The 12,914-nt window shown below is 42.9% G+C and overlaps 1 protein-coding gene and 1 non-coding gene across 2 annotated transcripts in view; both read left to right on the top strand.

The window, feature by feature from the left end:
* The window catches only part of LOC126266748 (L-asparaginase-like), a 358,132-nt gene that overhangs the window by 238,147 nt on the left and 107,071 nt on the right, over positions 1 to 12,914 (top strand). The window lies entirely within an intron of this gene.
* Trnas-cga (transfer RNA serine (anticodon CGA)) lies at positions 9,977 to 10,051 on the top strand. Its single transcript has one exon. It is a non-coding gene; the product is annotated as a tRNA-Ser (tRNA).

Below are 12,914 nucleotides of genomic sequence, written 5' to 3' on the forward strand. Positions count from 1 at the left end.
TGTGGAGTAATCACTATGAAGGATATGGAGATGCCACGTAATCGTTGAGACAGCGCAATCAACAGAATTTGAAAGTTGTTGTATTGTGTATCTGAATTTGACCCGGCTTGGTCGAATATCCCGATTTGTGGAGCATTCGGAGGTGAGGTGTATTTGGTGATATCTAACCAGATTGGGCAAATATGTTTCTAAATCTCACCCACACTTCCTCTACATGCACCTGCAAAGAGCTAAATGTTTCACGTTCCTCCTTGAAATATGACAATAGTGCATCTTTATCTAGTTACTGAACAAGTAAATCTTTTTACTTCTCTCTGTTGTGCTTTGCAATTTGGTAGTCATTGTGCTACTACCACCTCGTGTTCACTGATAATAGTTAGTTTGTACAGCTGGACTGCGTGGGAAGAAGATGACAAGCATGCTCATCGTCAAGGCTCCAATCCATCACTTCTGACACCACAAGGGACAATCAATGCACTGCACTAAGCAAATCGTAACCCCTTCGCATCTGTTCCTGCTATCCGAGAACAAGCAGTAGACTGCCAGCAACATTCTGTGTCATCCCGCCCCATTGGTCATAACTAACAGCAGCCAGACTGGGGTATTAGCGCCACAAGCGTATGCCTGCTGTTAACACCACAACATAAACGGCTGCGTTTGAAGTGGTGGTGTGGCTTATGAATGGCGCCGTATTGTGTTCGGCGATAAAATGTGGTTCTGAACTACACCGAATTATGACCCTAGGCGGTGGGTACGGCTGCGATCTAGGAAAAGGTCCAGACTGCCAATGTTTGGAGAGGGACAGTGGTGTCACTCATTGTGTGTGGAGCCATCGGGTATGACTTCAAACACGGCTGGCAGCTGTAAGGGAATTCAGAGAGCACATTGGTACCTCCCAGAAATCCGTCCTCAAGTGCCAGTATCGTGGCTTCATTTTTAAACAGGACGGTGCTCGGCAGTGGCATGTGTCTCTGTGAACTGTCTGCTTGATGTTGAGCTACTCCCGTGGGCAGTAAGATCGCCAGATTTTTGTAAATTTGATTCGATTTTGGAATCACTGAAATAATCACACACCGTATCAACCTGTGAAGTTTCATTTCGTTTCCTCTTGCCTTGTGAATGCCTCACTTTTTTTGTCAGGCAGTGTATATTATTCATAATTTCATGGTGCAAGAAATCAACTGAGGTAGTAAGCTTGGGTTCTCAATTGCAAAGAAAAATTTAAAAATAGAGTTCAGCAGTTCTGCTTTTGCTATGCAACACACAAAGTCAGTTCCTTTCTCGTTCATAAAAGTGTCTGGCCACTAACTTCATTACCACTGACAACCTTTACATATGACGAGAATTTACTTGGTTTCGCAAGACGTCTTTCAGTAAAATTTTGCTAATATAGCCGATAAAGGCTTTTGTACATAGCACTTTGGACAGCTAACTCTTATACCTTTACACCTACAATGAGGTAGAAGTCGCTTTACAAAGACTTGTACAAGCCCCCTACCATCACGAATATTGTATTTGGTGATATCTAACCAGATTGGGCAAATGTGTTTCTAAATCTCACCCACACTTCCTCTACATGCACCTGCAAAGAGCTAAATGTTTCACGTTCCTCCTTGAAATATGACAATAGTGCATCTTTATCTAGTTACTGAACAAGTAAATCTTTTTACTTCTCTCTGTTGTGCTTTGCAATTTGGTAGTCATTGTGCCACTACCACATCGTGTTCACTGAAAATAGTTAGTTTGTACAGCTCGATGGGGTCAGGTCTATTGGTTACCGTTATATGATAGCGAGGTCATTCGGAACGTAACACGATGTTGGAATGGACAACGATGGAGGCGAGAACAGACCACGACGTTTAGCCATAATACTATCCAACTGGGATCAGCATAATTTTTGTTTGCTGCCCACTCTTAGATTGCTTTACGAAACTCACTTTCATAATATAGCATGTCATCCATAGTACAATACAAAGACAAATTTAGTTTAACGTTGTTACCAAAAATCACCAAAAATTCTTGACCGATTTACTTCAGATTTTTACATGATACTCTAATAAACGTTCGGGCACACGGGGTACAAATTTTTAAATATACGTGGTGTGTTCATATATATGTGTACTACACAAAAGGGAAACGTTATCAAAAAATCTCAAAAAACTTTGTTTCAGATATTTACACGATGTCCTAATAAATGTTTGTATGCACAAAGGCTATACTTTTTTATATAAATATGTGTAGTATATGAGAATTTCTTGGCCGATTTGCTTCACATTTTCTCACAACACTCAAATAAACTTTAAAATGGACATTGGCTACATAATTTAATATATATACACTACTGGAAATTGAAATAAGAACACCGTGAATTCATTGTCCCAGGAAGGGGAAACTTTATTGACACATTCCTGGGGTCAGATACATCACATGATCACACTGACAGAACCACAGGCACATAGACACAGGCAACAGAGCATGCACAATGTCGGCACTAATACATTGTATATCCACCTTTCACAGCAATGCAGGCTGCTATTCTCCCATGGAGACGATCGTAGAGATGCTGGATGTAGTCCTGTGGAACGGCTTGCCATGCCATTTCCACCTGGCGCCTCAGTTGGACCAGCGTTCGTGCTGGACGTGCAGACCGCGTGAGACGACGCTTCATCCAGTCCCAAACATGCTCAATGGGGGACAGATCCGGAGATCTTGCTGGCCAGGGTAGTTGACTTACACCTTCTAGAGCACGTTGGGTGGCACGGGATACATGCGGACGTGCATTGTCCTGTTGGAACAGCAAGTTCCCTTGCCGGTCTAGGAATGGTAGAACGATGGGTTCGATGACGGTTTGGATGTACCGTGCACTATTAAGTGTCCCCTCGACGATCACCAGAGGTGTGCGGCCATTGTAGGAGATCTCTCCCCACACCATGATGCCGGGTGTTGGCCCTGTGTGCCTCGGTCGTATGCAGTCCTGATTGTGGCGCTCACCTGCACGGTGCCAAACACGCATACGACCATCATTGGCACCAAGGCAGAAGCGACTCTCATCGCTGAAGACGACACGTCTCCATTCGCCCCTCCATTCACGCCTGTCGCGACACCACTGGAGGCGGGCTGCTTGATGTTGGGGCGTGAGCGGAAGACGGCCTAACGGTGTGCGGGACCGTAGCCTAGCTTCATGGAGACGGTTGCGAATGGTCCTCGCCGATACCCCAGGAGCAACAGTGTCCCTAATTTGCTGGGAAGTGGCGGTGTGGTCCCCTACGGCACTGCGTAGGATCCTACGGTCTTGGCGTGCATCTGTGAGTCGCTGCGGTCCGGTCCCAGGTCGACGGGCACGTGCACCTTCCGCCGACCACTGGCGACAACATCGATGTACTGTGGAGACCTCACGCCACACGTGTTGAGCAATTCGGCGGTACGTCCACCCGGCCTCCCGCATGAGCACTATACACCCTCGCTCAAAGTCCGTCAACTGCACATACGGTTCACGTCCACGCTGTCACGTCATGCTACCAGTGTTAAAGACTGCGATGGAGCTCCGTATGCCACGACAAACTGGCTGACACTGACAGCGGCGGTGCACAAATGCTGCGCAGCTAGCGCCATTCGACGGCCAACAACGCGGTTCCTGGTGTGTCCACTGTGCCGTGCGTGTGATCATTGCTTGTACAGCCCTCTCGCAGTGTCCGGAGCAAGTATGGTGGGTCTGACACACCGGTGTCAATGTGTTCTCTTTTCCATTTCCAGGAGTGTAGTTCATACGTATACAAGTATTACATAAAGGGGAAACGTTAGTAGTAAATATCTCGAAAAGTTATTCACCGAAGTTTTCCTATCTTTACGCATCGCATATCAAAGAAAAAGTTATAACGACCTTGACAATATATTGAGTGCAGACCTGTAAGCACTGACCACCTACTACTGCAAATGACATCTACATCCAAACGCTAACAAAACGACCAGCATCATAATGCGCCTTAACAATGCAGATACAATAGAAAACTACAACTCTATGAATGAACAAAGCATCAGGATCGAGGATAAACCTAAATACTTGGGAGTGAAACTAGATCGCACTCTAACGTAGAGCTCAGATCTATAAGATACGAAATAGAAGCTAAAATCTCGTACTGCTATTCTGTCGAAACTATCTGGAACAACGTGAGCTTGCGGAGTAGGCACACTGAGGATTTCAGCACTAGCCCTTACTTGTAGCCTGGCTGCATACTATTCGCCAGTCTTGGCTGAGAAGTGCACGCATAGCTAAAGTGGACGTCCAACTGAAGGAGACAATGCGGATAATGTCTACAACACTCATGGCCCCCCCTGATGCCCGGTTACCCGTCCTAGCAAAAATAGAGCCCCCTGAAATCAGGCGATCACAGTTAGTCATACGATCATATGAATAAAGTCCTAGACCGCCCACGACTCCCTATACACCAAGACCTAGTATCTCTGAACAGACTTAAATCCAAGTCACCTTTGTGGAAACTGGCGAAGAAACGCAGGGCTTCGACTGGAAGACAACTTGGAACGAACTATGGGCTGCAAGTGAACATGTAAAGAGAAAGTAGGTAGTTGATCGCAACAAGAAGATAGAGGTATTTAACCTCACGAGAAAATTGTGGACAACTTTGAACCCTGTCAGGACGAGTGTTGGTAGGTATAAGCAACTAAGGAACAAATGGGGTGTCTCGGAGAGTCGTGAATGTGATTGAGGGGAATTCCAATCAATGGACCATTTACTTGTGTGTGGAGTGTATAGTTATGAAAGTGATCTGAAAGATACACACAGACTCTTCGACTCAGCCATAGCGTGGCTCAATAATATTTGTAGTACTGTATAGAATGATAAGGATACAAGTAAACAACGTTGTAACCCAGTAAAGAGCTACCAGAATATTTTAGTTAATATACTATGTGATCTACATGTCTTCATGGGTACTCGCAAATCTCATTTAAGTGCCATGCAGAGGGTTCATCGAACCACCTGGTCCTCTGGGCCGGATGCCTTCGTAAATGCCGAACGAGTAAAGTGTAAACAAAACTGTGTAGTTTTGTTTCCTTGACTGCAGTCAGTTTTAAGAGGAAGGAGGAATGTTGCATTTGTCACTTATCGACTTATGATTAGGATACTACTGTACTATCGAATGTGAATCATTCGAAACTTTGCAGTGCTACCTGTCCACAGATTAAATCTCTGAGAAATGCTGCCACTGATGCTTTTATCCTAACACCCAGCAGCTGGAGACGTCTTTCCTGTACGCCTTATATTAACGGTCCCAGTTAGTTGTTGTTGTTGTTGTTGTTGTTGTTGTTGTTGTTGTTGTCTTCAGTCCTGAGACTGGTTTGATGCAGCTCTCCATGCTACTCTATCCTGTGCAAGCTGCTTCATCTCCCAGTACCTACTGCAACCTACATCCTTCTGAATCTGCTTAGTGTACTCATCTCTCGGTCTCCCTCTACGATTTTTACCCTCCACGCTGCCCTCCAATGCTAAATTTGTGATCCCTTGATGCCTCAAAACATGTCCTACCAACCGATCCCTTCTTCTAGTCAAGTTGTGCCACAAACTTCTCTTCTCCCCAATCCTATTCAATACCTCCTCATTAGTTACGTGATCTATCCACCTTATCTTCAGTATTCTTCTGTAGCACCACATTTCGAAAGCTTCTATTCTCTTCTTGTCCAAACTAGTTATCATCCATGTTTCACTTCCATACATGGCTACACTCCAAACAAATACTTTCAGAAACGACTTCCTGATACATAAATCTATATTCGATGTTAACAAATTTCTCTTCTTCAGAAACGCTTTCCTTGCCATTGCCAGTCTACATTTTATATCCTCTCTACTTCGACCATCATCAGTTATTTTACTTCCTAAATAGCAAAACTCCTTTACTACTTTAAGTGTCTCATTTCCTAATCTAATTCCCTCAGCATCACCCGATTTAATTTGACTACATTCCATTATCCTCATATTGCTTTTGTTGATGTTCATCTTATATCCTCCTTTCAAGACACTGTCCATTCCGTTCAACTGCTCTTCCAAGTCCTTTGCCGTCTCTGACAGAATTACAATAGCATCGGCGAACCTCAAAGTTTTTACTTCGTCTCCATGAATTTTAATACCTACTCCAAATTTTTCTTTTGTTTCCTTTACTGCTTGCTCAATATACAGATTGAATAACATCGGGGAGAGGCTACAACCCTGTCTCACTCCTTTCCCAACCACTGCTTCCCTTTCATGCCCCTCGACTCTTATTACTGCCATCTGGTTTCTGTACAAATTATAAATAGCCTTTCGCTCCCTGTATTTTACCCCTGCCACCTTTAGAATTTGAAAAAGAGTATTCCAGTCAACATTGTCAAAAGCTTTCTCTAAGTCTACAAATGCTAGAAACGTAGGTTTGCCTTTTCTTAATCTTTCTTCTAAGATAAGTCGTAAGGTCAGTATTGCCTCACGTGTTCCAACATTTCGACGGAATCCAAACTGATCCTCCCCAAGGTCTGCATCTACCAGTTTTTCCATTCGTCTGTAAAGAATTCGCGTTAGTATTTTGCAGCCGTGGCTTATTAAACTGATAGTTTGGTAATTTTCACATCTGTCAGCACCTGCTTTCTTTGGGATTGGAATTATTATATTCTTCTTGAAGTCTGAGGGTATTTCGCCTGTCTCATACATCTTGCTCACCAGCTGGTAGAGTTTTGTCATGACTGGCTCTCCCAAGGCCGTCAGTAGTTCTAATGGAATGTTGTCTACTCCGGGGGCCTTGTTTCGACTCAGGTCTTTCAGTGCTCTGTCAAACTCTTCACGCAGTATCGTATCTCCCATTTCGTCTTCATCTACATCCTCTTCTATTTCCATAATATTGTCCTCAAGTACATCGCCCTTGTATAAACCTTCTATATACTCCTTCCACCTTTCTGCCTTCCCTTCTTTGCTTAGAACTGGGCTGCCATCTGAGCTCTTGATATTCATACACGTGGTTCTCTTCTCTCCAAAGGTCTCTTTAATTTTCCTGTAGGCAGTATCTATCTTACCCCTAGTGAGATAAGCTTCTACATCCTTACATTTGTCCTCTAGCCATCCCTGTTTAGCCATTTTGCACTTCCTGTCGATCTCATTTTTGAGACGTTTGTATTCCTTTTTCCCTTTTTCATTTACTGCATTTTTATATTTTCTCCTTTCATCAATTAAATTCAATATTTCTTCTGTTACCCAAGGATTTCTAGCAGCCCTCGTCTTTGTACCTACTTTATCCTCTGCTGCCTTCACTACTACATCCCTCAGAGCTACCCATTCTTCTTCTACTGTATTTCTTTCCCCTATTCCTGTCAATTGTTCCCTTATGCTCTCTCTGAAACTCTGTACAACCTCTGGTTCTTTCAGTTTATCCAGGTCCCATCTCCTTAATTTCCCACATTTTTGCAGTTTCTTCAGTTTTAATCTACAGGTCATAACCAATAGATTGTGCTCAGAGTCCACATCTGCCCCTGGAAATGTCTTACAACTTAAAACCTGGTTCCTAAATCTCTGTCTTACCATTCTATAATCTATCTGATACCTTTTAGTATCTCCAGGATTCTTCCACGTATACAACCTTCTTTCATGATTCTTAAACCAAGTGTTAGCTATGATTAAGTTGTGCTCTGTGCAAAATTCTACTGGGCGGCTTCCTCTTTCATTTCTTAGCCCCAATCCATATTCACCTACTATGTTTCCTTCTCTCCCTTTTCCTACACTCGAATTCCAGTCACCCATGACTATTAAATTTTCGTCTCCCTTCACTATCTGAATGATTTCTTTTATTTCATCGTACATTTCATCAATTTCTTCATCATCTGCAGAGCTAGTTGGCATATAAACTTGTACTACTGTAGTAGGTGTGGGCTTCGTATCTATCTTGGCCACAATAATGCGTTCACTATGCTGTTCGTAGTAGCTTACCCGCATTCCTATTTTCCTATTCATTATTAAACCTACTCCTGCATTACCCCTATTTGATTTTGTGTTTATAACCCTGTAGTTACCTGACCAGAAGTCTTGTTCCTCCTGCCACCGAACTTCACTAATTCCCACTATATCTAACTTTAACCTATCCATTTCCCTTTTTAAATTTTCTAACCTACCTGCCCAATTAAAGGATCTGACATTCCACTCTCCGATCCGTAGAACGGCAGTTTTCTTTCTCCTGATAACGACATCCTCCTGAGCAGTCCCCGCCCGGAGATCCGAATGGGGGACTATTTTACCTCCGGAATATTTTACCCAAGAGGATGCCATCATCATTTAATCATACAGTAAAGCTGCATGTCCTCGGGAAAAATTACGGCTGTAGTTTCCCCTTGCTTTCAGCCGTTCGCAGTACCATCACAGCAAGGTCGTTTTGGTTAATGTTGCAAGGCCAGATCAGTCAATCATCCAGACTGTTGCCCCTGCAACTACTGAAAAGGCTGCTGCCCCTCTTCAGGAACCACACGTTTGTCTGGCCTCTCAACAGATACCCCTCCGTTGTGGTTGCACCTACGGTACGGCCATCTGTATCGCTGAGGCACGCAAGCCTCCCCACCAACGGCAAGGTCCATGGTTCATGGGGGGAGGCCCAGTTAGTTATCCATTCATTTTAAGTGGCAGCAATTGTCAATCGAGGTTTCGTTTGCAATAACATAAACAAGGCTCAAAATCAGAGAGAGGGAGGACGGGGAGAAAATGAACAGAGGGGTGAGGAGAAGATGGAGAGAGAGGGAGAAAAGAGGAGATGGAGAAAGAGAGAGAGGGAGGAGGAGGAGATGGACAGAGATGGGGGAAGTAGGGGATTAGAACTTGTATACAATTCCGATACGTATTTAGCAATTGCGAATTATTTCTGTGTTCGCTAATCTATACAAAAAGACATTTACCAATAAATGGAATAGTGTGTAAAAATTATTTCCCTAACAAACCACTGTCGGCGCTCCTCTGTCTGCTGCCGTGCCAAGGTAAGACACAACTAGGGTCGCCGACGATGACACAAGGTGCGTGACGTGATTGTACAATCATGCACGTCCGAGTGAATATCATTTCTGTACTTTGGGTTCGAGACGCGTGGGGATGCTGAGATCCTGTATGACACCGAGTGTGGCCCTTCTGTGCCGAACGATTCCACGTTTGTATGACACTCGCACAACCATACAAACAAGAGCAGAAATATTGTGGAACGGTAACGCATAGTATCGACAGGCCACGATTTCCGGCACGTGTTGGTAAACGTTTCTCTTTCTTACACGTGCTGTAATATGATCCTCTCACAAACAAAAACATTCAAACGTGATTTCTAATTGTATTGTCAGCTGAGTTGTCTTCATTATATACAGAATGTTGATAGCGATACTATTACTACCTGCTCCCACCCATCGCGCTGAAGTTTAACCATTTTGCACGTAGTACACTCGATGCCAGTATGACGTTTTTTGCATTTCGTCTTCACAGTTTAGCAATTTAAATGGTCATTAGTTTTTATTAAACAGAAATGGAGGGAACGCTTTATTGGAGAATGCCTTCTTGCATACTCTCAATCATCTACGCCGTGCTTAAACTTAACGAAGAACTTGAAATTCTTAAAAAAAAAAGTGCGATAAATCTAGTATCTGGTTGTTCAGTGTCATGTCCTGCTGATAAGTCGACAAATACCACGTCTTGTCACCGTCCTAGCTTTAAAACTGCGGAAGTTTTCACTAGTTGGCCTTTTAGCAAGGCGAAATTAATAGGTAATAGGGGATTTAAGAAGCATCTTTAAAGCAGAATGAGATTTTCACTCTGCAGCGGAGTGTGCGCTGATATGAAACTTCCTGGCAGATTAAAACTGTGTGGCCGACCGAGACTCGAACTCGTGACCTAAGCTTCGCAGAAGAGCTTCTGTAAAGTTTGGAAGATAGGAGACGAGATACTGGCAGAAGTAAAGCTGTGTGTACCGGGCGTGAGTCATGCTTCGGTAGCTCAGTTGGTAGAGCATTTGCCCGCGAAAGGCAAAGGTCCCGAGTTCGAGTCTCGGTTGGGCATACAGTTTTAATCTGCCAGGAAGTTTCATCATTAAAGCAGTTTATATGGATGAAAAATAGTGCAATTGGTGACAAATTCTTTGGAATGTTTCCTTCTTTGCCAAGTTACAGTACAGCAATCACTCAACTCTTCCGTCACATTTTCAGAGTATAATACGTATTGTATAATATTCGGAATATGATATACATATTCTATATCTCATATAATCGTTGACCTTCATAGCTGAGTGGCCAGCGTAGCTGACTGCCATGCAGAGGACCCAGGTTGAATTCGCGGTGCTGCCAAGTATTTTTCGTTGGTAGGGCGACTGGCACAGGTCCCATTCAGCCTCGCTATGCCAGGAGAGGAGCTACTTGAATGAGAAGTAGCGGTTCCACGGTCTACAAGCGGACAATCGCCAGGAGAGCGGTGTGCTGACTAGGACTGTTGATATTTTTAAAAATATCGGGAATCCGATATATCGATATCTAAAAATATACCATTATCTGCAAATGTGTGAGTTCTTAAGGGACCAAACTGCTGAGGTCATCGGTCCCTAGACTTAAACACTATTTAAATTAACCTATTCTAAGAACAACACACACACCCATGTCCAAGGGAGGACTCGAACCTCCGGCAGGAGGGGCCGCGCAGTCAGTGACATGGCGCCTTCGACGTGTCGACAAACAGTATAGATATATTAAAGGAAGAAATTCCGGCATAGCGGCCTGTAAAAATGTCGCCTGCACATTGTAAATATATCGTCGGTTTTATAGTTGTATATTTAAGTACTGATTCATTATTAGATATTCTGTACAAACAAGCTAGCAGACTGCCCATCCGCCTTAGAGCGAGAACTGAAAGGACAACACACAATTTAAAAATCTGGAAGTTAACAGTGGGGCTTGGTGCAGATGAAGGGCTTGTGTTACAATACTTTTTTTTTTTTGGTCGACTGTTGTGTTGTTAATTAACAACTGCGCAAATGCAATATTTAATTGCAGTTAACATCTCATACCTTATTTTCTTAATTTTCCATTGGCTACAAGTCGAAATAAAACTTTTTTCACTCTGATGTAGGTAAATTGCGTGGTGAAACTGAACGTTGCAGTTTCTGTTGGTAGCGCCTAGCGCCAATTACATCAGCCATTTCCCCTCATATGTCTCCACCCGCCGCGAAGACCAATCTTGTCATTTAGAATTTTGTTTATCATTTTCAGCAACAGTTTTTGAAGAATGTCGATGTGAAGAAATAGGACATTACTTGCGTTAAAGTTGTTTTGAATGCAATTAGTGTGCTATTTCTTCATATTGGAAATTGTTGTTCCATTCACACCGCCACCTCTCAGTGCAATAGTACGACGTCTTTTGTGCCACCTATACTTGCTTCATCACACAGTCAAAGAGAAAGACTGGACGTGATGAAAGCGTAAAAAACACGGAGATTCCTTTACGTGATAGTAAAACTATGTCCTACTACAGATTCAAAAGAACGGTTTCGAATATTTACCGACAAGTGCGAAATATAAAATAAAAATATCGGCACTCGATATTGCCTTTTGGATGCCGATGTATCGGGAAGGAAATATCGCAGATAACACACACACACACACTAATATATATATATATATATAACAGCCCTAGTGCTGATGCGACGCTTCGCCATACCGCATGGCGCCACAGTGGCGGGACTTAGCTTTTTTTCATACAATCTTTGACAAGTTGGCAAATGCACGCGCGAGCGTGTATGTGTGTGAAGCCTTTGCTTGGTCCACATGACATCCAAACCAACTGTCTTTCAAATTTTACTCTGATACCCTTTTCTAATTCTTGGTGCTCCTCTAATAGTTCGCTATTTTGGATTTTCCTTTTCAGCATTATTTGATGTGCGATGTGGCTTGTAGTGATATTTTGTCTGGTGGTCCTTTTTGGAACATTTGTTTGCTGTCTCAGGAGTCTCCAAACTCAGACTAATTATTTTCACATGCAAGTTTTCTATCATTTTAATCGATATATTACTTTTTCTATTGTCTGAGAAGAAATTTATTTGTTCCCACTGCTTCAACTACGTTGCTGAAAGGATTACCTTAAAATAAGTTAATGTATTCGGCGAAGTAGGATGGCTGCTAGATAGGCCGTGGATGTAAGATGGTTGGTGTCGTAACATTTGGTGCTAGTTTCATAGAAGACAATTTGGAGTCCAGCAATTCTGCAAATTTCGAGTTTTAATTCAGTGAGCACGATGATTCAAACTCGCGTCCAGCAACCCAGATTCAGATTTTCGTGATTTTCCTAAATCGCTCTAGGCAAATGCTGGGATGGTTCCTTTGAAAGGGCACGACCTATTTCCTTCCCGATTCTTTACACAATCTGAGCTTGTGCTCCGTCTCTAATGATCTCGATGTCGATGAGACATTAAATCAAACCTTCCTCTTTCTTCAAAATTAATTCATCTGCCTGACAGCAGCAAATAGTCGGCAGATTATTGGTTTACGGATGCTCTTGCTATTGATTTGATACAGGATTGTAAGCCCACCTAAACCATTCCAGTGTTAAATGGTGTGGATAACTTTGCATCGTGGATTATAGTAAGACGATTCATTACTACTCATTACTACTCATTACTTCTCATTTTTAGGATCATAGCGCCAAACAAAACTAGGGGTCTTGAATTTATACATCATGGTCTACATTTGTGTATTTTTAAAGTTTGGTTTCGATGGTGTGTCGACTGCGAATTCAGTATCACGTGGTTTACAGTGGGTCCAGTTATTATTTCTAGAGTGTGAATTTCCGTAGTTTTCTACTTGGGACACAAATGTGTAATATGTGCTCTGTCACTGATATCTGCCACCCATGAATAGACACGTCACAATCCTAGAAT

Source organism: Schistocerca gregaria, chromosome 4 (genome assembly GCF_023897955.1).
Source record: "Schistocerca gregaria isolate iqSchGreg1 chromosome 4, iqSchGreg1.2, whole genome shotgun sequence".
NCBI classification, from domain to species: Eukaryota; Metazoa; Arthropoda; class Insecta; order Orthoptera; family Acrididae; genus Schistocerca; species Schistocerca gregaria.